The 24,148-nt window shown below is 38.6% G+C and overlaps 1 long non-coding RNA gene across 2 annotated transcripts in view; it reads right to left on the bottom strand.

Annotated features, from left to right (window-relative positions):
• Positions 1-12,194: 12,194 nt before the first annotated feature.
• Positions 12,195-24,148, bottom strand: part of LOC112540082 (uncharacterized) — a 71,702-nt gene continuing 59,748 nt past the window's right edge. For both annotated transcript variants that reach the window (XR_015794860.1, XR_003084140.2), the window contains 2 exons: positions 21,026-21,219; positions 12,195-18,610 (listed from right to left, as the gene is read on the bottom strand). This is a non-coding gene — a long non-coding RNA (uncharacterized LOC112540082). The remainder of the gene's footprint in view (positions 18,611-21,025; positions 21,220-24,148) is intronic.

The raw sequence follows: 24,148 nt of genomic DNA, 5'->3' as shown, positions 1-24,148 counted from the left end.
TGTTTTCTTCACATGGGAAGGCACTAAGTATGCAGAGCACTGAATCACACTCCTAATTTCTTATTCAACTGTCATTTGGCAAATCAAGGTTGAGATCCCGCTATCTCATGCTTTGGGAGCAAGGGGCTTCCATGGAATTGCAGTACAAAGGACAAGGCTTCCTAGCCCACATGGTAGATGGAGAAGAAGCAGTTTGGCTGAGGTAAAGAATGTCTGCAAATTCCCAATACAACAAGGAAGCAAGAAATAAAAATAAGCTTTGCCCTAAATTGCAGCTCCCTAAATGGAACTATCATTCTGGAGCAACAAGCTGTGTTGAGTGTTGTCTCCAAAGATTCCCTTAACTTCTGCTCAGAGCTCAAAGAGCAGTTGCCTCAAGCTTCAGACATGTGCATCTTCTTGAATGTCTTCTCCTTGGTACTTTGGGGAAATTGCTGAAGAGAACCAAGTCAAAAGGAGCTGTAGGATAATACTGGAATAATCCAACTGAGGTGGATATTTTTAGAAGACCATGGAGGGATACATTTCCAGCCTGTAGAGTGTAGTTCCCTCTATCCAATGCTTGTGGTGTGGGGAAATGAAGCTTGCCATCTTTTTTGTTTTTTATATTTTATTGTAATTTCATTGTTTGATTGTTGTGAGCCACCCAGAGTCATGATGAGAGTCAGGTGGCATACAAGACAGCCAGTTTGGTCTAGTGGTTAAGGCACCAGGCTAGAAACCAGGAAGCTCTAGTTCCGCCTTAGGCATGATAGCCGGCTGGGTGACTTTGGGCCAGCCAGAGTCTCTCACCCCAATTCACCTCACAGGGTTGTTGTTGTGGGGAAAATAGGAGTTGGAAGGTATATTAGGTATGTTCGCTGCCTTGAATTATTTATAAAAATAATAAAGGCGGGATAAGAAATCTAAATCTAGATCTAAAATCTAAAAAAAAAAGTTTAATAAATTACAAATATTGTTGGTCACACAGTCAGCCAGATGTTTAGACTGGATTTGGCATTTTTATCCACCTATCAAGTTAATTTATTTAACACCATCAAATAAATGATGATGATGATGATGATGATGATGATGATGATGATGGTTGGCTGCACTGTCAGCCAGATGTTTAGACTGGATTGGCATTTTTATCCACCTATCGAGTCCTTCCCAAGGACCTGGAATAGGCAGATGTTGTTTGATGGTGTAAAAGGTATCTTCCCAGGATATAAGCTGTTCCAAGTAAAGCTGCCTTTTACAATTGACTGATGGTGATTTTGTCAATGCTTATGGTGTTCAAGTGGTGCTCCAGATGTTTTGGGATTGCATCAGAAATTTGAAAGAAAGTGGAAGGTTGGCAAATTGGAAAGGACTTCTGGCAGTGGGGAAGAGAGTGCTGCTTCTTCTCCACGTAGCACTGATTCAGTAACTGCCCCATCACAAAGGGCCCGAACCTATGCCAGAAATGGTTTGGAGTATGTGTGTCACACTTCATATTAGATTATGCACGGAGTATGCAGTTGAACCTATACTTCTCTCCCCCCCCTCTTTTTTTTGTTACTTCAGTAGAAGTGTGCTGTGTCCTGATTCTGGAACAGTACCATTGCCCATGGTGCGGGCAGGTTAAATCTCCTACAAGCTTCTTTGATTCCAGAATCCCCTTCCTCCCCCTCCCCATTTGAGGCACTTAACAGAAGGAAAAGGCTCAGTTGTGGTTCTTTTTAAGAATTCCCAGGCAATTGAAGAGAATTCAGGATCAAACCAGCAACAAAAGGGGTGGACCTGATGCATATCAGGCCTGTTTTTACCCTAAAGTAAAATTTTTTAAAAACCATAAAGCAGATGGATGCTGCCTATATTGTGATTGTGACTAGGACTCCAAAAGACTCATACCTAATTCAATGAATGGGTTCTACCTGTTGCTATTATGTTGCCTGGAGGCTTTTTTAAAAGATGGATAACAAGCAGAAATTCTGGGGAATAACTAAATCTAACCACTGCAAACTTATTTTGGCATACAGATACCAGGAGACACATGGATACGTTATTTTACTGCTATTCAGGCAACCCTTCACTAAATGAAATTTTTCTGATGTGGCCACCAGTAATCCAGAGGTTATACAAGACTTAATCAAGTCCATTTAGGCCTATGAAGCTGAATGAGGAGAAGCCTCAGAAGGAAATAGGAAAACAGTTGGGTCATTGTACAAACCTGCTCATTTATAGAAATAATACAGATAACATTCCCTCTGCTATCACAAACTATATATAAAGGTTGGGGAAGGGAAACCAAAACCCCTATTAAATGATTAACTTGAGCTCCACAATGTTTATCTACTTTTGTTGTCTCTTCTTCCTGCACTATATTCCAGATACTAAACTGAGTGTTTCTTTTACCTACTTTCAGGAAATGGGGGGCCAGTGGCGTTCCATGTTATGGCAGGGGGTGGCACTGTTCCACTGAACCCAGGTCCTGTGCTTAACTCAACAACAAAGGATAAAGTGGTATTACATATATATTTAATTATAATCTGCTTAAAGATTCAGTGAATTGTAGCTTTTGAAAAACCAAACAATGTTTAAGTTAATTATATTTCTTTAAGCTAGGGTTGCCATCATCTGAGTTGCCAGAATCCAGGAGACCTAGATGGCAACAAAGAGGTTGAGTTTTTTTGTGCCCTCTTGTGACCACTTGCCCCAGAATAGCAACCCTATTTTAGGCTCGCTTAAATTTATTGTTTGATAATGAAGCTCAAGCTCAGATACTTTGGTCACCTAATGCGAAGAGAGGACTCTTTGGAAAAGACCCTGATGCTGGGAAAGATTGAAGGCAAAAGGAGAAGGGGACGGCAGGGGATGAGATGGTTAGATAGCATCACTGAAGCAATGAGCATGAAACTGAGCTAACTCTGGGAGGCAGTGAAGGACAGGAAGGCCTGGCGCGATATGGTTCATGGGGTCACGAAGAGTCGGACACGACTTAATGACTGAACAACAACAACAAAATTTATTGTAATTCTAGTAACTTCTACTATCTCTTTTTCCCAATCAGGGAACTGTATTATCATTCAAGTGCTCACCTGTATCTTCATAATATCTACATCAATCCACAGTGTAAGTGATGGTTCATATGTCTGAACATTCTCTAGGGCTACACATAGAAAACTAGGTCAGCTAGAATTAGTTTCCCTGACATGCTATTTTTCTACATGCAGGAAACATTTTTGCTTCTGCAAACTTCTGTCATCTGATTTCTAACCCACACTCACCAGTAATTCAATCCAGACAGATCTTATTGTCAAATACATCATTGTAGAGAGTAAAGAGGATGACCTTGAGGGAGAGGGGGGGAACCAAAGAGACAAGAAGGAAAACATAGATTAAGTCTGGGACATGTAGAAAGTGTGTGCAAATGTCTCTGACAGACACCTCCCTAAATCACATGGTTATAAGCGAGAAAGAAGGTAGAGTCCAATCAGACTTGCAAGATTACATTACTAGAGCCAATCTCAATAAAAGTAGGCTTTAGTCTTCTGTGGAGTTTATTTCTTGGTCTGGTCCACCTTGTAGGGCTGATGGTTATAGAGTTGCCTGCCTGGCCCTGGTTTGATTGAAAATGTCAAGGTTTTAGTTTTTTTCTGAAGATCCTCAGGAAGGGACTAAAGAAAATAGAGCCCCCTCCTCCTTCCATCTATACTCCGTTTTACATGTCTAATCAAGAGCAATGCAATTCTAGATCAGTTTCCAGAGGTTTTTCCATTTTTAAAGAAAAAAGGGCTATGGGTTTGAGAATTCCTAAAGCAATTCATGACTAGTATTTGAAGAAATAAGAATGTCTGAAGAAGGACTTAGCTTGAAATACAGTAGGCTTCAAATTAAAGCATCATTTTTGTATAGCAATTGAGGTACTCTTCTTTTTTTGCATCAAAAAGAGAAACATATATCAACAGCACATCTTTCCAGAGGGCTAAATTCAAATGTACAATGAAACCTACTAATGCCCTTTTTCTTAACAAAGAAATGTTGCCTCCCTTCTGGAATTCCATTTGCTCACAAAATTTCTAGGGTCCCTAATTACTGCTTCAATGTGGATGATTATTTCCCATTATAGCTATTAACCTTGGCTTATTTGAGGTGAAATACTAGCACACTAGGGATTCTTTGGTGCATATATTATATTATGAGAAAACTGGGGCTTTTTTGCACAAAATACACTGAATAATTTCATGAATATTCTCATCTGTTCTTTAAAGGGCAAAGCAGTGCTGAATTCTGAATTCATGATATGACACACACCTCCCAAAATTCAGTCAATTCTGCTTGCTTCCTAAGACCCCTGCTACTAATTACATTTGCCTTGCCAAAGTAAATATTTGCAATATTACAAGTTTTCTTCTTCCTATGAGTCTTACACTCAAGATAATCTTTCATCTTGAGCCAATCACAACGGCATTTTATATACAAGATCACAAGGCGAGGTGAAGCCCATCATAGATAATCTATGTATATTGCTTAGAACTACCACCCCTTTTCTAGAACCCTCCAGATGTACTGAGCTACAACTCCCATCACCCTCAATCACTATGATCAACTTGACGACTGAATCATCAATTTCTACCACAGCATGATCAGCAAAAGCTGTCCATGGGCATGTTATATAATATTCATGAAGCCATAGGAAAGAGACAGCAATCTGGCAACCTGGCCTTCCTACGCAGATGTGTTTGACTAAATGTGTAATAAAAATGTCCTGCACAAAGAATGGAAAGGCAGGTAGCACCACAAAAACATGACTGGCTCACACTTGGAAGTCTGTCACCTTAAAGAATTTGGCTCTAGTTGATTTCAAGTATTGTTAGATTTTAATTGCTGTGATTTGCTTTACCCCTCCCTTTTTAGCTGAAAGATAGGGTAAACATGTAATTAAGCCAACAAATGCCACCCATTAATTCTTTAATTGATACAGATGGCAAAACTGCTGAATTGCCACCATCATAGGGTGTCTTCACATAAAGTTTTCATTATGCAATCACTCTGGCTTGAATTCAGAGTTTTTGATAGGTCCCAATGACGCCATGTTCCATTGGTAACCCTCCCCTTTTCTCCCAAGTCTTTTTTTCTTATCAGATGGAAAAAATATCTTGAGGAGGAAACAATTTAACAGACGGAAAATGTCTCTGCTAACCACCAGTTGCAGCCAATTCTTGGAATATTAAAGTTCTGCTGGGAGCGTCTTTATGCAATGCATTTGCTTTGCCACTGGTTCATTTCCTCCTTGTTAGCACAAAATCTTTTTGAGTCTTTTCCCTAACATGATAGAAGACAGGGCTTTTAACTACAAATACTATCAACCTAAAAGGAACTTTTAATGCTACTGCATAAGAAAACTATCCAACTTGGTGAGAAATCATTGAAATTGGTGGTTGGGATTTGATCAGTATCTATTGGAAGGGAGGTAGGCTATTTTAGAAAAAATATAGTTAATGCAAGCTTTTAATGCTATTTCTTCATCAGGGATGAGGAATCCCAGGAGTATCAGGATGACCTATTATTTTGGTGTAATGATTCCTATTGCCTGGGCCTGAATAATTTTTCCAGGAAATGGATCTGTCTGGAACTAGATTCCTGGGTTTCACCTCTGCCATTTAGCATCTTCACACTTGGCCTTTTGCTTGTGCATGCTGACTTTTTCCATCTGGTTACTGATCTTGCTGGAATTCATGCCTTTATTCTGGAACCCTTTACATGTAATTCCAGACTGGAGAAAGCTGGCATCTATATATTTTACTAAGCAGCATTCTCAAGCAACCCACTCATTGCCTCTACCCAGCCATTTCACCATGGCTTTGTTAAAAAAGAGCAGGCCATACCTCCTCTTCTTAACAATTCTCCCATTCTTTTGATAGCAATTCTGTCTGGAAAGGAAGAGGTAATATGAGTCTTTCATACTCTTTTTAGACCTATTAGCTCTGATGGACTAAGGCAGTGTTTCTCAACCTTGGCAACTCTAAGATGTGTGGACTTCAACTCCCAGAATTCCCCAGTCAGCATGCTGTCTGGGGAATTCTGGGAGTTGAAGCCCACACATCTTAGAGTTGCCAAGGTTGAGAAACACTGGAGTAAGTTTTGGAAGTGTGGCAGCACATGGTCTTCCCTTCCCTACAGACCCTGTCCACTTTCTAAATCCTTAGGGTGCATTGAACTTTGTCATATTTTGGTCTGACTCTCATTCTATCAGGAAAAGGAAGATTTTTCTCAGTGACTCCAGGGTTATCCTAAATAATAATCCCAGAATTCTAATATTTTCTAGTTATAAGGGAGTCTGCTTGAGGAAGGAAAAAATCATGAAGGCATGGGAATGACATAGGGGCAACACCTCATTAATTGGCGTTGTAACTTAAGGGAGCCCAATATTTTTAGTTCCCTAATCAGATCCATGAATTGATTAATATGACAGTCCTACGGTCAGTGTTTGTGTTGGACTGTCTGTTCAGCAGATTTTTCTTGTAATATTCTTGGCTGTGCCATGCAAGTAAGACACGAGAAATCTGTTGATGCTAATTGCTGCTCTTCTTTGATGGCATCCATTTCTGTGGGCAGTAGTTTATCAAGCAGTCTTTTTCCAAGTGGCCACTTCTGGCAAAACATATTGAGCTAACAAGGAAGCATGCACAAACGTTTAATTAACCACATTTTTGTTTTTTTCCCTCCAGCATTTCTAAAACTGCAGCATTCTTTCCGAGATGCATTAGTTAAATAAGTTCAGCTTTAAAAAACAAAACAAAACGGTATAGTTGCCAAATTCCACTAAAGCTTTAACTAGGATTTTGGCCAGGAGAGTGTGATGATTTCCCCTTTCTGTCAGATGTTAAGGTGATATTTCTTTTCATGTCAGTTCAGCTTTCCAGCTGGTAAGAGACAGTCATTTGTAGCTCATCAGGATGCTGAATTAAAGGGCTAACTCTACCCAGCAATGTCCAGTCGTCTTTCTGATTTTGGAAGGCAGCTGGATGACAAGAACACTACCCTAAATGCTTTTTTATTCACTTCTGATTTGCAAATAAAAATAAAGACAAAAGATGTATTTTTAGAGAGGTAGAACACACATACCTATACATGAATATATATGCACACAGATTTTTTTTTTTTCATTTAAGTGTTCTATTTTTGTTTGTTTTGTATACCAGAGAAATAAAGCCCTAGGAAACTCCATGTGGGCAGACAGAAACTTTTGCTTGTATTCCTTTCTGGAATGTACTTAAAGTTATTCATCATCATTATTGTCATCGTTCAGATAAGAAATGTATGGTGTATCCACACTGCAAATTCAAAATATAAAAACATTTTGCAGTGCTGTTACAATTACTTTCTTTGAAACTGCTCTGTACTTTTCAGCTGTTCAGAATGTGGAATTGTGAGAAATAGATTGCTGCTGAAATACATAGTTTGGCTCTGCAATGAATGATTTCTATGAGCCTCGGCAGTGATGTACAGAACTGAATCCCAATTTAGAATGCATTTTTTTCCTTTCCTTGAAAATCCTTAGATGTTTCTTTTGAGCATAAACTCTGATATTTTGTTTTTTGATGGCAAACAAAAATTCACCTGATTCTTGATGTCTAACTGCTTACATAAGCAGACCTATCTACTTACTTTTGTCCTAAGAAATCTTATTTTGTCCATGGGGAATTCCTTTTACCATTTTACTTGTAGAATTCTTTCTAGAGTTGACAATTTCCATTTTCCAAGTTTGATTTGGGAGAAATGTATTCTGCCTGCAATGCATAAAAGCATATACATCTATTTAAGAAAGGTTATGGAAGGTGAATTTCTAATCTTTCCTTCTCCTACAGCCTCCTATGACACCAAGAAAGCCTCTTTGGTGGTTGGTGCCTCTACTGAGCAAGGCTGTATTGAGTGTGAAGGACTTCTGGGGCTGGAAATGTTGGATGTCCAATCCAATGACACTGACTTTTCAGGATCTCATGACTTATTGAGTACAAGGGAGCAGTAGAGTATCAACAGAGAGTTAAGAATTTACTCAGTATTTATTCAGTATCCCCTTTGTCTGTCTTACTGCCTCCTCTTTGTCTATGAGATTGCCAGTCTGGGGTCAGCTCCTTACTTCCCAAGCATGCAGGCACACGGCACATAATCTTGGATTCTCTTCTTGGTAGGATGTAGCTAGTTAGATGCTAGGTTTTTGTCTATTCCTTGAATGTATTTCCTTAAGTAAATTTCTATTATAGTTATGGAACCTGCTTCACTAATCCTTGACCAGATTATGTTCCATTCTCCAAAACACTCACATGCACATTCAGAACACTTCCGCCTCCAGTAGGAAAGAAGGAACTTTCCATGATCTTCCCCAAATAAGACAATATTCTGGGCATATGAAAAACTAGATGTCTTTATGAAAGTTAATAAAGAATCAATATTTTCATCTCTAATTGCTACAAAACCTTTCTTCCTTTCTGCTAGAGCAGATTAAGTACAATTCAGAAAATTCCTTAAGTTGATAATTAGGAGAAGTCTCCACTATATTCCATCCTAGATTGTTCATGCATACTTCCTGCCCTTCCAGAGAGGCTTTGGGTGGGGATTCAAGTGGCTGCAGAAATAGGAAGAGTCTAAAAATATTCTTTCTGTTAACTTTTAAGGTAACTTAAGAAAGAGCCTATCATTCAACATATCATTGGGCAACTATATAACTTTTTCCTATATTTAAGCTAAAGGATGAACAGGTTACATTCAGATGTAACAGTTTGTTCTTTCTGTGGGCTCTTTTAGCCGTGTTAAGTGCTTTCCTCCAGTGCCTGAGGTGGCTGAAAAATATGCTGGCATACTTAACACTGCCCTTTTTGCTGAATCTTGTGCCTCAGTAATTTGGCCAGAGAGTGTCTATGCAGTTTCAGGACACATTAAGGAAAGTGATTGATGGTTTCCCTTGACTTCATTTTCCCTCCCACCAAACATCATCAGCTGGCCAGAAAAACATCTATCAACTGTTCTCTTTAAGGTGGTCTAGGCCTGAAGTTGGGGAACAGGCAAGTTTTAACAGATAAGTAGAAAGCTGTGTTTGGCCATCTGTCAAAACTTGCTTTGGTTTTGCACAGGTGTCTTTTACTGGGCTCCTAGACGACACAAGTTTAGCGCTATTCTGGAATGTTGCTAATTTGGAATAGCACTATTTTGAAATATTCTAAAATATTGTTGGCTCTTGTTCCTTTTTTCCTCACCACTGATGTTCAAATCTCATGTCCAAAAAGGTTTGCATGCCACAGATGTAATTGATTGGTACAATATCCTTGTTGTGATTATGACGTGGGTACATAAATTCACAGAGGTAACTGTCAACCATCAATCAGTAACCCTAACTCTAACCCATTTGGCAGAAAGAAAACCACAAGACTGCTCAAATAAGGAGACATAATTGATTGGTATGTTGCAGAAGTTGGAAGTAATGGGTGTGCACAGGTTGGGTCAGAGTATAAGGAAGCCACTGAATTGAGATTGGATCACTATATTTCAGCCAGCCAGTGCTTTTTCCAAAGCTGAACAATGTGCAAAGCCAGTTTTGTCTCCCCTATTTTTAAATCAATTTCACAGTGGGCTTGATCCAGGTATCCTGGATGAATGGAAGGGGAGACAGAGAAAGAGGTGACAAGGCCACTTGTTTCTTCTTGCCTTTCCCACATTTTAATGCACACATATAGATCCAAGGTGTAGCATTCTATCCAAAGAAACACAGGAACCTGGTTATCACCCAACAGTTGTTTTGGAAAGTGCAGGTTGATGCCTCTGTGGAAGCCAGGTGTCCAGTTTCTACTGTAGTACAAGCCAAAATGACCATGGGAGGCAGTACTGAGTGACTGGAGAGTCTGTGCTGCAGCAGCCTAACGTGGCCAAAGGGAGCTGGCAGACCCCAGACCCTGATCATGGTGTCAGTGAGACATGATAGATTGCTGTACAGCAAGACTTGTGTTGGGAAAAGAGGAAAAACACTTTTTTAAAACTGGAAAGGCTAAAGATTAATGTAAGCTGCCTTCATGATAGGCAGGGGGTGAAACAGAAACAACATCATGAGGACATATTATTTAAGAATGGAGAATGAAACAGCTTTGTGCTGCAGTTAAAGGGATGAGAAGATGAGTCCTATGCTTGGGCATCATGGAGAATGGTAGTTTATTTAAAATTGGAAGTTGATCTGCAGAAATGGAGGGAGGGGGACACTTGTTACAACTTGTTTATATAGCAGGGTTTACAGTTACACCTAAACCACCTGAAAGTGACCTGGGTTACAGTGTCAGGTTGGTGGAGAATACAGTAGAATCTTCAGAGTAAGTGTGTGAATGTAAGTGCGTGTATAGGAGGGGCAGTGACCCTTGGAACAAGAATAGCTTTGTTACAAATGTTCCCACCTGTGAAATGTTGGAGAATACATAGCTGTAGTTCACTGCACGATTAGGCTTTGCTTCTCTTAATATAGACTTTTTGCCTTTCTCAATTGTTGAACCAGCAGGATACGCAGTATGTGTTGCTAGAGTTTTAAGATGACTTTTCATCTGGGAGAAAAGCAGTGGCCCTGAGTACTTGAAAGGCCAGTTGTTTAAATGACCGTTCATAATCAAAATGGATGGGGTGCTTTTTGCAGGGAACAATGTCTCCAGCAGCAAATTGCACAGGCTGCTGCTTTGCAAATGGATGAATAATTATATTGGAAGAGAAGAGGTTGCTATGTAAGTAACTTAAAACCAGATAATTTAAGAATAGTTTGGATGATTACTAATTAGTGCTGGTGACATGGGGGATCTGAATTATTCATAAAGGGATGTAAACCTTGGGTAACTCATTTTGTGTACTTCTCTGGAACTAATTTGAAGGGTTTCTAAAAATATGTTATTCTTGTAGGCCTCATCCTCCCAACAATATCTGAAAAAAGGCATATCACTTATATGAAGAGATAAATGTGTCTGGGAACCTGCCATATTTAACTGTGTCAGTGCGGTGGATTAAGGGGCCTGCAGATCAGCTGGAGACTCAAGGAATTCTGTGTTCTATAAAGATTCTGCTCTCAAAAAGGTACACAGTTACTCAAAAATTATTAAGTTAGACCCTTTTTTATTTGGGAGGTTGAAGACAACTTTGTTCCCTAGATTCCATTCAAAGGCAGGGTGTAGTGGCTTAAGGTGGTGGCTGGCTGGAGAATTCTGGGAGTTGAGTCCACATGGCTTAAAGTTGCTAAGGTTGAGAAAAACTGCTCTAGAACATCTCCCTGTCCTCTTTCAATGAGGGCAGGGAGGTTCAGGCTAGGCAAGGCAGCTACAGGTAGTCCTCGACTTACAACCACAATTGGGACTGGAACTTCCTTTGCTAAGCAAGGCAGTCATTAAGTGAATTGTGCCCAATTTTATTATTTTTTTTTGCCATGGTCGTTAAGGAAATCCAGCTTCCCCCATTGACTTTGCTTATCGGAAGCCTCCTGGGAAGGTTGCCAATAGCGATCCCATGATTCTGTGATGTGTTTATCTATTTGCCAATTAATGGTTGCTAACTGTTCTGTATAGATGTAGGCCTCCTAGAACTTTGTTCCCCTGCCTTATTTCCCAAATACTCACTGTGTTGTATTATTAAAATAAACATCCTTTAACTTTAGTGTTAGTCCTGTGTTGGGTTTGTATTGGCATCATGTTTCCAAAACTGCAAGGGCCTGGTCATTCAGTAAAGGGGTGTCTGGGTGTGTGGGTGTGAGTGTGGGGTACCGGAGTCATTTGTTTAAAAGATTAGTCCTGGAGAAAGGAGGCCTCCTGTTCTGCCCCATCTAGATTCCAGGGAAATGTGGGAAAGAAGGGAATCTTCCTAGTTAAGAGATGATAACAGCTTAACTATCTGTCCTGGGGAGACAGGTATGCACAGACACCTCAAATTCAGGTAAAGGGTGGGGAGGCCTAGTTGAAAATGGAAAGGTGGGTTTTGAAAAGACTGAGGAGACTTGAAGGAATCTGGCAGGTTTGTGTTATATGTTTGGTCAGATACTGTACTCCAATCAGATTAAGTCCTTTGTGTGAAACATCTCAGAAAAAGAAAAGAGTAGAAGACCAGCCACTATGCAATTGAGTGGACATCAACAGATTTGGTTCTTATCCACGCCACACTGGATGTTTGCTCAATTCCAAATGCCTAAGAACATGTTTAAGTCAAGTCCTTTACTTTACTTTATTATAGTCATAGACCAGTACAATTGAAAATACACAAAACATGTCTAATTAAAAATTCTTAGATATAATAATAGCAAATAAAATCCATATCATAATTGTAATTTGGCACCCTAACTATCATTTATACATGAAGTCAAGCAGCCTATACTGTAGTATATTATTACTCCTTAAATTATGACATCCTATAATTATTAATTGTTAACTACTAAAATTACAATGGAATGATAATATCTAAAATTAAAATATGTTGATTATGTAAAAATGTTTACAATAAGTTATTCATCAGATTCCAACAGATCTTTAGTGCTGCTGCGCAGAATCTAGCTACCTGTGCTGTGACCAAATCCTTTCGTCTTTAAGCAGAAACTGTAGATAGTCAGTGTCAGAGCGGCCTGGATACCTATTAATCATCAGATAAATAAATGTTGTTTGAATGTCTCTATAGAATGAGCATTGAAGAAGGACATGGCCAGTGGTTTCTACCTCTCTGGAATCACAGGGACAGAGCCTTTCTGCCAATGGTATCCTTTTGTATTTGCCATCCAGAACAGCTGAGGGGAGCGCATGGCATCATGCAAGCGAGAAAGCTTTCCGATGATTCACTGACTCTAACTGGCTAAGATATCTGGCCGGGTTGACAGTGTATCTGGTATAATCTGGAGACAAGAACAATGGAACTTTCTCTAAGTCCGCTTGCCTCTCTATGTCCTCTACCCTTTGTCTCAGATTTTGTTTTGCCTGATCATAATCCAATTCAAGTACTGAGGAAGGAGAAAAGCCTAGTTTTGTAAGGTTGAACTCAACAGCCTTGATCCATGAAGAGGAGAATTTATCTTGGAGGATTAATGGTGTAAGGCCTTGAGGAAAAAATTAAGCTTTAGCCAGAGGTTTAAGGAAGCTATACAGATTCTTGATTCAACTTTTATCAACCCAGTCTCCAGATGTAGGTGTGCGTTTGAAACACAACGAGGCATCTGGAGAATTGCTCTAATAAATTTTGATTGTACTCTTTCCAGAGATGTAAAACAAGCTGGGGGTCCGAGCTGGGTAAGTCAAGTCCTATATGTGCAACATTAGCATGCCAGCACCCTATGCTGTAGGGACAATGACCCTAGTTAACTGTGGTGCTGCTATATGTAAACCCACTGCCTTAAGCTCCTTTTCAATATTTGAACCGCGATACGTGGACAGTTTATAATTTCAACAGAACTGAATGATAAAGCATGGCTGAGTTCCTTACATCATGAACATTGTGGAATGGATAGTGAGAAAGATTTTATTCTTTGTCATATACCTAATTACTAACACAACACTGTGCATGTCTTGTCTGACATCCTCCTGAATTATTCTAGGTAAATGTGCATCAGGTTATGGTATAACTATAGAATTCACTGACAAAAAATGTAGTGACAGCTACTGACTTAGATGATTCAGTATCCCAGCCAATGAATTATTTCCTATTTTTTCTCCCCACCCCTGGCAGACTGATTGTTTTATGCCTGAGTTCATTTATTGTGGACCTTAAGGGCTTGTACAGCTAAAGTCTTTCACAAGCCTCCATAAATGGCAACAACAGTCCATTGTATGAAAAGCATTATGGCATCAGTCATAATTAAGCCAGGTGTCCCTGTCAGAATCTGAAGATGTCCCTTCCACATCTAGTTTCCTATCTAAAAAATGCAATTTAGATACATTTAGCTGAAAACAACTCAAGGCTGATCTTTCTCCAATGGCAGCTGATATAGGATGGCTCACCTGTCACTCAGAATGATGCTTCCAGCCATGAAAACTATGAAACAAATGAATCAAGGAGTCATCTGTTTCTGCTCCCTCTTCATGTGTTTTGAATGACTTGGATGGGATTGCCATCTAGTTTTCAAAATTCCTTGCAATCTATTATGGGAAATGTGGAATCCCTTGATTTTTTTCATGACGTTCATCCATTAATATTATAGTTCCAGAAACTGAACTGTTATATTTCAGTCTATAAAGAACAACTTATAGAAGCTGTCAAATCATGCTAATAATTCTAAAGTTGCAAAAGTAGAGTAAGGACCATGCCAAAAAATTGTACTTTTTTTCAGAAATGAATATCAAATTCTTCAAGCAACTAGGAGTTCCTGGCAGTTGGTTCAATTTACATGCTTCATCTACTTTTCTTCTGTGAATTTGGATCTTATCTGTGATAAAAACTGACTGGCAATTGACTTTCTTGCTATTTTTTTTTTTTTTTTTAGTAACATTAGCCAATTTCTACCTGGAATGAGAGAAATAATGTGTGAAATACAGACTCCTTTTCCAAGAAACTCAGGGTGTTCTGGAAATCCATCCTTTGTATGCTATAGGCTTGCACATTAATATATAGCTTTAAATATTTTCATGTACACCAAATTATATTTATTTTAGATCGTTACCTTTACATTGATGATAAACAGAAGCCATGCATTTTGATATTTAGTAGTCTACAGTACAAGAACATTTGATCTTTTAAAAATACATGCCCAGTGAAATGGAATTTGCTATTTGTCAGTATTATTACATAATAGGCTTTCTGGCAGTTTTAGGATATATACAATATGCTTTTATTATTTTAGTGTCATTGTTCATAAATAATTTGAAGGAAAAAAAAGCAGAAGGGCAGGGGAGAAAAAGAAGATTCTGAATGTCAACTAATAACAACAGAGCTCTATGGTTTCAAACGCTCTTTCAACCCACTCCTGCTGGGTTCATTCATTTCACTTTGATTTAATTTCCAGCAGCTTTGCCACAAACGTATCTAGCCCACAAAACTTATGATTACCCACAGTCTCATAATAACCCTGTTATTTTTATCCTGCCACAAAGGAGATAAAATACCAGGCTGAGATGCACACAGGGCCTAGTGGTTGTACAATAGTGTTAGGGCCACAAGAAGCTTAAAGCAGATAGAATAGATTAACAGAGCTATAGTTCTACTTGGCTCTTAGCCAGCAGAAAATGCATATATAGTCAAGCCTCTGAAAGTTTTATTAGGGCTTTGAAGTCTCCTCAACACTGCTGTTTTCATACTTAGAAAGTATCATTAATTTGAAATTTATCTCATTAGTGCAATTTAGTGTCTGCCAAGTATCCCTTGCTATGATGACCACAAATTTATCTGATACTTCATTTTTTGGGTGGTATTTGATTCTTGCTACAATTTTTAGAGGATGTCTAAGTTTGAAGTACTCCAAAGCAGGTCCAACATGTGATTATGACTTGCTTTCTATGCTCTCCTTTCCCCCCATTCTTTTCCCTTAGATGTCTGTGCCTGTAGCTCTGTTTGTGTCTCTATGAATGATCACAGGCAGAGATCTTTTACTATGACATCAGGGCAGCTCAGCCAATTATAGCAAGGGGCTTTATTGTGTGTCTTCATGCATGTGTGTGTGTATGTACATGTATTGATATTCACCTCACACTTTGCTTTCCCAGAGCAATGATTACAGCAAAGTCTGACCTTTTAAAATACAAAATGTATTAATCCCAATGAATAAAGATGACATTTAACATGTTTCACTACTGTAACCTTCTGAATTAAAGTGCTTTTTGCATGGATAGCCAATACTATTTATTGTGTTTTTGTCTGTTTCCCCTCTATGAGGAAGATGTAATTCCTGTGGAGCATAAAATAACAAGTATCCTGATAACATGGTCTTAGCAAAAAGTTATGAATATAATGAACCAGATGTGGAGGAGGGGAATCTTTAACACAGGGTTGTGATTATGAGATATGGCACAAAATCCTGCTAAGATCCTCTGAGATCTTAAAGGGGAAGATCAGTGAGGGAATGCTGAAAAAGACCATGAGGGAGGAGTCAGCTTGGAAAATTAAAGCAGATGCTGGTGAAGTCAGGAAAAAAAAGAGGAGCAGAATGCAGAGAATAGGATCCTCATGAAGAAAAGAAGAGGACAAGAAAAAAAAAAAAGAACTGATGGACAGAAGGGCTGTCTTCTAGCGCTGACACATCAGGAGTAGCTTCATTGCTACAAAACCAATTGTTTTTGTTTGACCACTCTGGTACGGTTTGTAAAAGAAAAGAAAAAAAGTGGAATATCTTAATTTATAAGCATGTTCATTCTGTGAACATCTCCACTCTGCTTCTCCACACTTTCCTACTGAAGAAAACAATATCTGTGAAATGAAAATGCCTTTTTTGCACATATTCAGAGTCTATTACAGCTGCTTGCTTCATATGTGAAAAATTGCCCTCCTCTCCAAGTCCTGACTGTGTCCAATTTACTTCATCTCTTTCCTGTTTTTTTTGTTTTGTTTATTCTGTCAGAATTAAAATTTGAGGAATGGGTGAAAACCATCTAAGATCAATATTTAAAGTAAGATTAGAGAGGTACCACCTAGGTTTAGCATGTAAAATAAAAATGGGGCTATTTGGGAATTAATTGTTTTGATGGTTTTATCAAAGCAGTATAAAAACCATTCAATTGCCCACCATACTAACACCATGGAGTATAAATTAAGTAACTTTTATGTTATCTTCTTATATTTATTAACAGGGCATAGTCTTGCTAGTAAAAGTGCCTCTAGTGAAAATACAGATCCTTGGCAAGTCCTGTGTGTGTGGAGACAAAGATCTCATGGCTTATGCAGAATCTTTTGAATCCTTTTGTCTTCTCCTTAGGAATAAAAATACATATAATCTATCATGTATGTACTATAAAGGAATACCCCATTTTCACAGTAATGCCTCTTGCAATCACCTTTGCCTTTGTTAACTTTCTGCTACCAAGTGTTGACTAAAGTGAAGACCCCTGGCTACTCCTCAGCTGTTTACCCATTTTAGCTGAGCACCGTTTCTGTTCATGGCTCTCTTTCTGTGAATTCAAGTGGAGGCATGCCATTCTTAAACTTAAAAGATCTTCCATATTTTCTAAATTCACTCTAATAATAGTGGCCTTGCATTTGTAAGTAATTCCAGGAAGAAGGGCTTCCTCCTTTTCCAGTTAGTAAAAACTCAAGACTCTGGACTGGACTGTGTTTTCTAGCCAATGATAAGGCCCTGGGGATTTTCTTTGCATGTCAGCTGCAGCATGGACTGAATCTTGGTTACGGCTAACTGATCTGGACTGTAAAACTCAGTATTAGCGCTAGATAGTTGCCAAGAGTTAGAATTTTCTGCATCACTTGACACACATTTAATGCTCATCCTGAAATTTGCAGCCAAGGTCTGCTGGACCTAATCTCAGTACCTTCTTACCTCTGCCGGAAGAGGTCCTTGCTGAATGCATTGTTGCTCAGTGCCTGTATACTGAGAGTTTAATACTGTGGCTTAACTGGTCGAGGCACTACTTCAGCTTGCTTTAAGGAACACAGCTACTCCGTGGTCCCCAAGGAAGTGGGGAATTTGGCCACAACTTAGGAAGGAGCACTTAAATCAATCATTTTATTTAATCACCTTTACATTTATATTAGAAAAAGGAATAAAAGACACCATTATTTCTGTGGCTGGTTCTTCCTCGCCCTTGAATGAAAGGAGAGGCATTCTCCTTTCCTTTTTCTACATGCTTTGTTATATGGATAATGGCATCTCTTTTAGAACAGCAGGCTAGTCCTGTTGATTATCAGAGAGCTTCAGGAAGCTCGCTGGGCCACATAGATGCTGCTGAATACTGCCAGTATTTTAATAAATGCAATAGCAAGTTAAATTCAGATTTCGGAGAATTGATGTGATGGTTTCAAAACCCTTTAAAATGAAAACATGGCTTAAAATAGGTTTTGTGAAGAAAAGCTTCCTCTGGGCAGATATATGGGTTGTGAGATAATGGATTTGTTGTACAAAGATTAGAAAACCACAGAGAGAATGCATTTTTATTGTTTGTCACCATTATCGTACATGAATTCATGGTTCTCTCAGGAATACTTGATGGCTGGACAAATTTACCCCAGAATGAAAGAAAAGGCCCAAAATTTGTACCTGAAAGACAGTGTTTGGGGCATAGCTGTGTAGCTCTTTGTTAGATAAAACTTTGCCTTTTCTGCTGGCTGCTGAGTAGTATCTCCATGAGGACCTAACAGAAAGCTCTTTCTTGGAAGATAAATATCCTTTTCTTCTCTCCTTACAGAACTATTTTGTTTTTTTCAATTTTCCATTTGCACTTTCAAAAAGTAGCAGAATAGTGATTATTCAGTAAGCAATCCAGCCTGCTGTGTGATTCAATTAAGAGAAAAGTCTCTAACTTGGGCTCAACTTCATGGGATGTCCATGTAGTTTTCTTTGTAGCAATATGGAAGTAGTTGCTGTTGCTTTCTTCTAGGATTTTTTAAAATGTATCTAGCATACACCTCTGATTTTCTGTGGAGGTTTCCCACCCAAGGACCAACCGGGCCCAATCCTGCTTAGCTTCTGAGACTGAAAACGTTGGCTGGATGCTTCCACCTGTTGAAATAAACCAAGGGTTTTTTTCCGCCATAAGCTTCTGCTTTCTGCCTGAAATGAAATCTTTCAACCTCCTGCAGTCTTTCATAATGATGGGGTTCCTTTTCCAGAGGCAAAAAGAGAAGGAATTGGGTGGATCGTGCACTTTAGCCTGCAGCAGTTCTGCCATTTGGCATCAAGAAATGAAATATATTTTAAACATCATTTGCAGCAGACAGCTCCTCCTCTATACCTCTAGATTTATCCATGAAAAAACAGCCTTAAGGCCTTGCTGATTGATAGGTCTCAGTCCATAGTTTCCTATTAGTAACAAAAAAGTGAGATGCCAAACAGTGACTCCAGCCTGAATATGATACAAGAGAGAGACCATTGAATGTTGTTTTGGAGTGTGGTGGTCTTTTGTTGTGCTGTGGGGTGCTATCCACTGTCCCTGAAAATTTAGTGTAATCTGATACTAATAACACTTACAAATAACTCTGTATTTACTTTATTAATTACATCTCTGGATTGACTTTGTACTTCAGGTCTGCAAACTTCTTTGTGTGTATGTGTGTGTGTGTGTGTGTGTGTGTGTGTGTGTGAGAGAGAGAGAGAGAGAACTTACCTGATGAAAAGTTCTGGGAAAGTTGTACATATTTTTGTGCTAGTTTGCTTGGGTCTACTAAAAATATCATCCATTTATGGATTTGATTTTTTTTTCTCACGGGCCAATATGGTTTTGCTTTTTCCCTCTTTCACTTAGGAAGATTTCCAGAGAAAAAGCAAGAGCAACATAGGCTAAATAAATAAGGGATGGTGAATTCTGCAGATGAAAAAAAGGAATTGAAAAAGGGTTAGGAAGGAAGATGGCTGTGTACATTTCTTTAAGTGCCTAAAGGTACCTACATTCTCAATCCTGAAAGTTCTTATAAGCCATCCTTCTAAAGCTGTGGAAGAAAGGCAATAAATTATCTGTTTACTGGCTTGAATAACTTATAGTCTGAGGGTTATAATACTCAATATGCAAAATGTGTATTATGAAACTTTCCTTCCAGTTATAAGGAGATTTGGACTGTTTGGGGGAAAGGGGCAGTGAGGGATGATAATTTGGCCACTTGCAATGTAGATGAGGTTATTATGACTCTTGAGAAACACCATGCAGAACTTTGTGTCCACTGGCTCCTGGGACAGCCTGTTAGGTTGTATCCCTTTGTTGCCAGCATGGTGGGAGCTGGAAAATGGGTACAGCAAGAAACTTGGATTTGTTGGAGCAAAATACCCAGTCTGGAGAAATATTTAGCCAGATGTTACAGCCAAGTGTTGCATTTTCTATCATGGCATGGCATTTTTCCAGTTGTAAAATTTAAAATACTGTATATACCAAGAATCTCGCATAGCAAGACTGCGCCCATTAGGATAAGGATGGGCTCCTAGCACTCCATTTTAGGCCTCCATAAGCTCTCTTCCATATAGAAGGGGCAGAAATATTCAGAACATTTTTTTCAGAACATTTTTTTCAGATTAGAGGAGCAAAATGGCCTAAGGTTTCTCATTTTGATAGGTGGTAGTTATGGGACAAAGACTTAAGACACTAATGTTATCCCCTAAAAAACCACCAAATATGGGAAAATGAGTCAGAAAAATCTCAGTGCTACCTTTTCTGGTGACTTCACAGCATTGTGGCCCTGTTGTCTGTAGGCCTCAGGTAGAGCACAAAGAAAAAAAATATACATTCCTGAGCAACCTTTGTTGAAATGGAGGGGCAAAGACAGGCCTCCAAAAGATGAGTTGTCCCATGTTACATTACATAACATGGGACAACTCCATTTTTTTTCAGCCTCCTTTTTTTACAGTGACCTGACAGTTGTACCCTTGTGGATCATGTCTTTATATAGAGATTTCTTAGCTAAATCCATGTTCATAACAATTTCATGGATAGCCAGTATAAACATTTTATTGAATTTTTGTGTAGCTTACACTTTTCCAACCACAACAATTAGATATGAAAAATGTACATGCCATTTAAATGGGCAATATTTAATAAGTAATAGATAAAAAACATTAGCCTACAGCTTACTAACATCCTCAGTTGGGATATAAATCCAACTGAATGAGTTCGAGATGCTCAAAGCAAAAATAATTTTTACCCATCCTGTGACAACAAATGTTTTTCTGGGTAAAAGAACTACATTTAAATAATACCATTAAGCTTGGTTTCATTTATTAATGGAACAATATTTTGGCAACTGTTTTGTAAAGTAAGGGTTTCTACTCGGCTTCTGAGCATGTTTCTTTAAATGCCAAATGTTTGCTCATTATGCAGTTAGGAGGAAGGTATACATCTGCAATATAATTTTTGTACTGTTCTTTACATAACTTTCTTTGGAAAATTGTAGAAATTGGGAAAGAGGATGAAAGGACATTAGTATTACGTACCCCCTGTTGACCAGGAGCTGTGGATGCTTGCTTAGGTTAGAGTAACTTGACTGTGGCATCAGTCCCCACATGGTACAAAGGAAGTCAATGGTGTGTTTGACTGAAGCAAAACATGAGCTTATTTAGCTCAAAAAGGAGTCAGTCTGACGTGGCTGGCTGTTCAATGTCCAGGTGTCAAGAGACCGCAGATCAGTCTGAAGGTGAAAGAAAGTCAAAGTCAAATAGATGATGGGGGAGGAGAGATTATGTTTACCTATACATAGGGATGGAAAGATATTCTGTGTTCTATTTAGCTTATTACTGGTGATCCCTGGAGTTATAGACAGTAACACTGGCCACTCAAGGCTGTTGTGCAGAGGCAGCAGGGGCTGTATATCATACTGTAGGTTGCACTACTTTAGGTTGAAAAAAAAATAGGGTTAATTTGTGATATAATTTCAAAAAAAGATTGGTTATTTCGTGCTGGAACAGAAAATAAGTAACCGTGTGCAAAGTTGTTTTGATGATCTTTGTTCTTACTCTTGGCAGGTTCAGCTTTATTCAACTTGCTTCAAAAGCTGTGACTGAAAGCATATTAAAGATTGTTCTTTTTTATACATTATGATGATCAACAGGTAGATGAAACTTCAAATATCTTCCTGCAAAACTAAATGCTCACTTCTTCCTTAACTTTCCTATTTTCTGGTGTGTAGTTATGAACCGAACTGAGTTTCTACCACATTTAACAATAGCTATTAAAAGCCAAGAACCTAATATTTTCATAAATGACCCAACTAGTAACATTGCCCAGATAAATGTCTAATTTAACCACAACAATTTTTGCTTGAGAAGAAAGAATAAGTACAAGAACCTGACACTATTAAAGATGAAATATGAATTGTATTACAGGATGTACTCAGAATAAAAAATGCTATAATATAAGGCAAACAAGTAATATCTTGTATTTTTAAAATTCATTTTATTAGTTGATTACATGCATTTTATATTCCATATGTTTTCATGCCAATTTCAAATGAGAGTAAGTATTAAAAAATAATTCTTAAAGAAATTTAAAACACCATAATATTAGAGTCACAATCCTGTACTCACAGATGTAGGAATAACAACAACAACAACAACATAAAATAGTTATGCTTGAATAATACCAGATATGTTACCATCATATAATGCTGGGTTAGATCCTGATTTAGTTATACTTAGAATTGGCTCAATAAGATTAATAGGATAAGTGAGTCATGATTAATCCTTCTATCTCAGATGACTGGAAAAAATGTGAAATGGTGGAACTGCACTTACAAAAAAAAAAAGAAAAAAGAAAATACATGTAGTCCTATTTGTTCAGCGACCATTCAAAATTACAATGGTGCTGAACAAATGGCGGTTACAGACGGTCCTCCAAGTTATGGCCGTTACAGCACCCCCGCAGTCATGTGTTCAAAATTTGGGCACTTGGCAGCCTGCCCACATTTATGACTGCAGTGCATGCTGCAACTCCCCCCACCCACCTATCTCCCCCCTTCTCTGTCCTTCTGGCTGCCCTGTATTCCGTCGCCACCTATCCCTGCCACCCCTAGCTGACCTTTACCACCTTCTTCCTCCAGTTGCTTATTGGGGCGTGTCTGGCCGAGGCAGTTGCTGGCTCTTTGTGAGGCCTCCCCAATGCTGCGCAAAGGGCCAGCTGCTGTCTCAGCCAGACGTACCTCATCCAGATGCTTGATTCAGGTGCTCTTGAAGAAAATTGGGAAGGTTTAAAATGTTTGGACTTCAGTGAATGAAGAGTTCCTAATGAAAATTTTGGTTTCCTTTTTCTATCTGTGCCCAAAATAAGTCACCATACATAACTCAATGCCTTTTGGAACAGAAGGACTTCCCTTCCCTTGCCACTATATGAGAAGGGCCTTGGGGAATGTTTGCTATTTGAAAACCAGGGTCCTATTTCTGAGTATTGATTGGCAAAAGACAAAATAATGACTAGTTCCAAAATTGTCCAGTGAGCTTTGTGGTTAAGTAGGAACTTCAACCTGGGTCTCCCTGTTCCCAGTTCAATGCTCTACCCACTACATCCCATTGAAAACACTACTGTTCTAAAGACTGGGTTTCTAAGAAACAGCAATACAATTCTCTTAAAGGCTTAGAAATGTATGTTGCTGAAAGCTCAGAGGATAAGAATTCTCTGTAGATTTATAATGCTACATTTCTAAGCCTTGCTGTAATTAATGAACAAGAACATTGGGTTTGAACAAAATATGCTCAATCCTGCAGTAAAGTAGTTTTAGCTGTTGAAATGAAGGGTGTTACTTGGAGAAGTGAGGACCCTTTGCAAAGTAAGAAAGATTACTTTAATGAATTCCCCTGTAGGAATACAAAATAAGCATTCTGGTCTCCTACTAAGCATTATTCCTCCCAATCTATATATTGCACAGTTGAGAAAACACATTCCTCCTCTTAGAGCTCTTCACTTAACAATTCCTTCTGAAAAGCAGACTCTTTTGTTCCTTGGTTCTGGTTTAATTATCTTCAATTTTAGATTTGATTTTGGAAGGTGAATTCCTTTCACTAGACTATCATGAAAAGATTTCCTCCCTAAGAAGGTCCAGGTTAAGTAAGACCAACATCACAAGCATTAGGGTAGTTGTATAATGAGACCTCGATTGAACAGAGTGGGGGGGGGGGTCTCAGTTAAAACCAATTATCCATTAAATATATCATTGTGTCAGTGTACATAATTTTTGTAATTATGCAAATGATGAAAATAGCTGCAAAAATTCAGATTTATGTGAATCATTTGGTGTACAGTGGATACAATGGGCTTTGTTATTTTGGTGTTATATCAAATGACTGCTAAGCGTTACTGTAATATAGCTTAACTCTTGCCCTCTAAGGGCAGCAACAGGTTGCTTAATCAACCAAGATATGTTGGAGTATTCTCAGATAGTTTTCATCTGAGGTAGTTTTTCAGATTTTAGATCAGATAGTTTTCATCTGATAGTTTTCATCACTCCATTGGCCTTTCCCCATTTCATGATACCAACATGCTCTGACAATATATTTTTTCTCATGTATATCCATGACATTGCCTTCATCTTGTTCATAGCCCATTAATGAGACAGGCTTAATGAGACA

Source organism: Python bivittatus, unplaced genomic scaffold, assembly GCF_059951505.1.
Source record: "Python bivittatus isolate LINGU-HERP-01145 unplaced genomic scaffold, Pbiv_v1 ctg000000_np1212, whole genome shotgun sequence".
NCBI classification, from domain to species: Eukaryota; Metazoa; Chordata; class Lepidosauria; order Squamata; family Pythonidae; genus Python; species Python bivittatus.
This window is presented reverse-complemented; position numbering and strand designations above follow the sequence as displayed.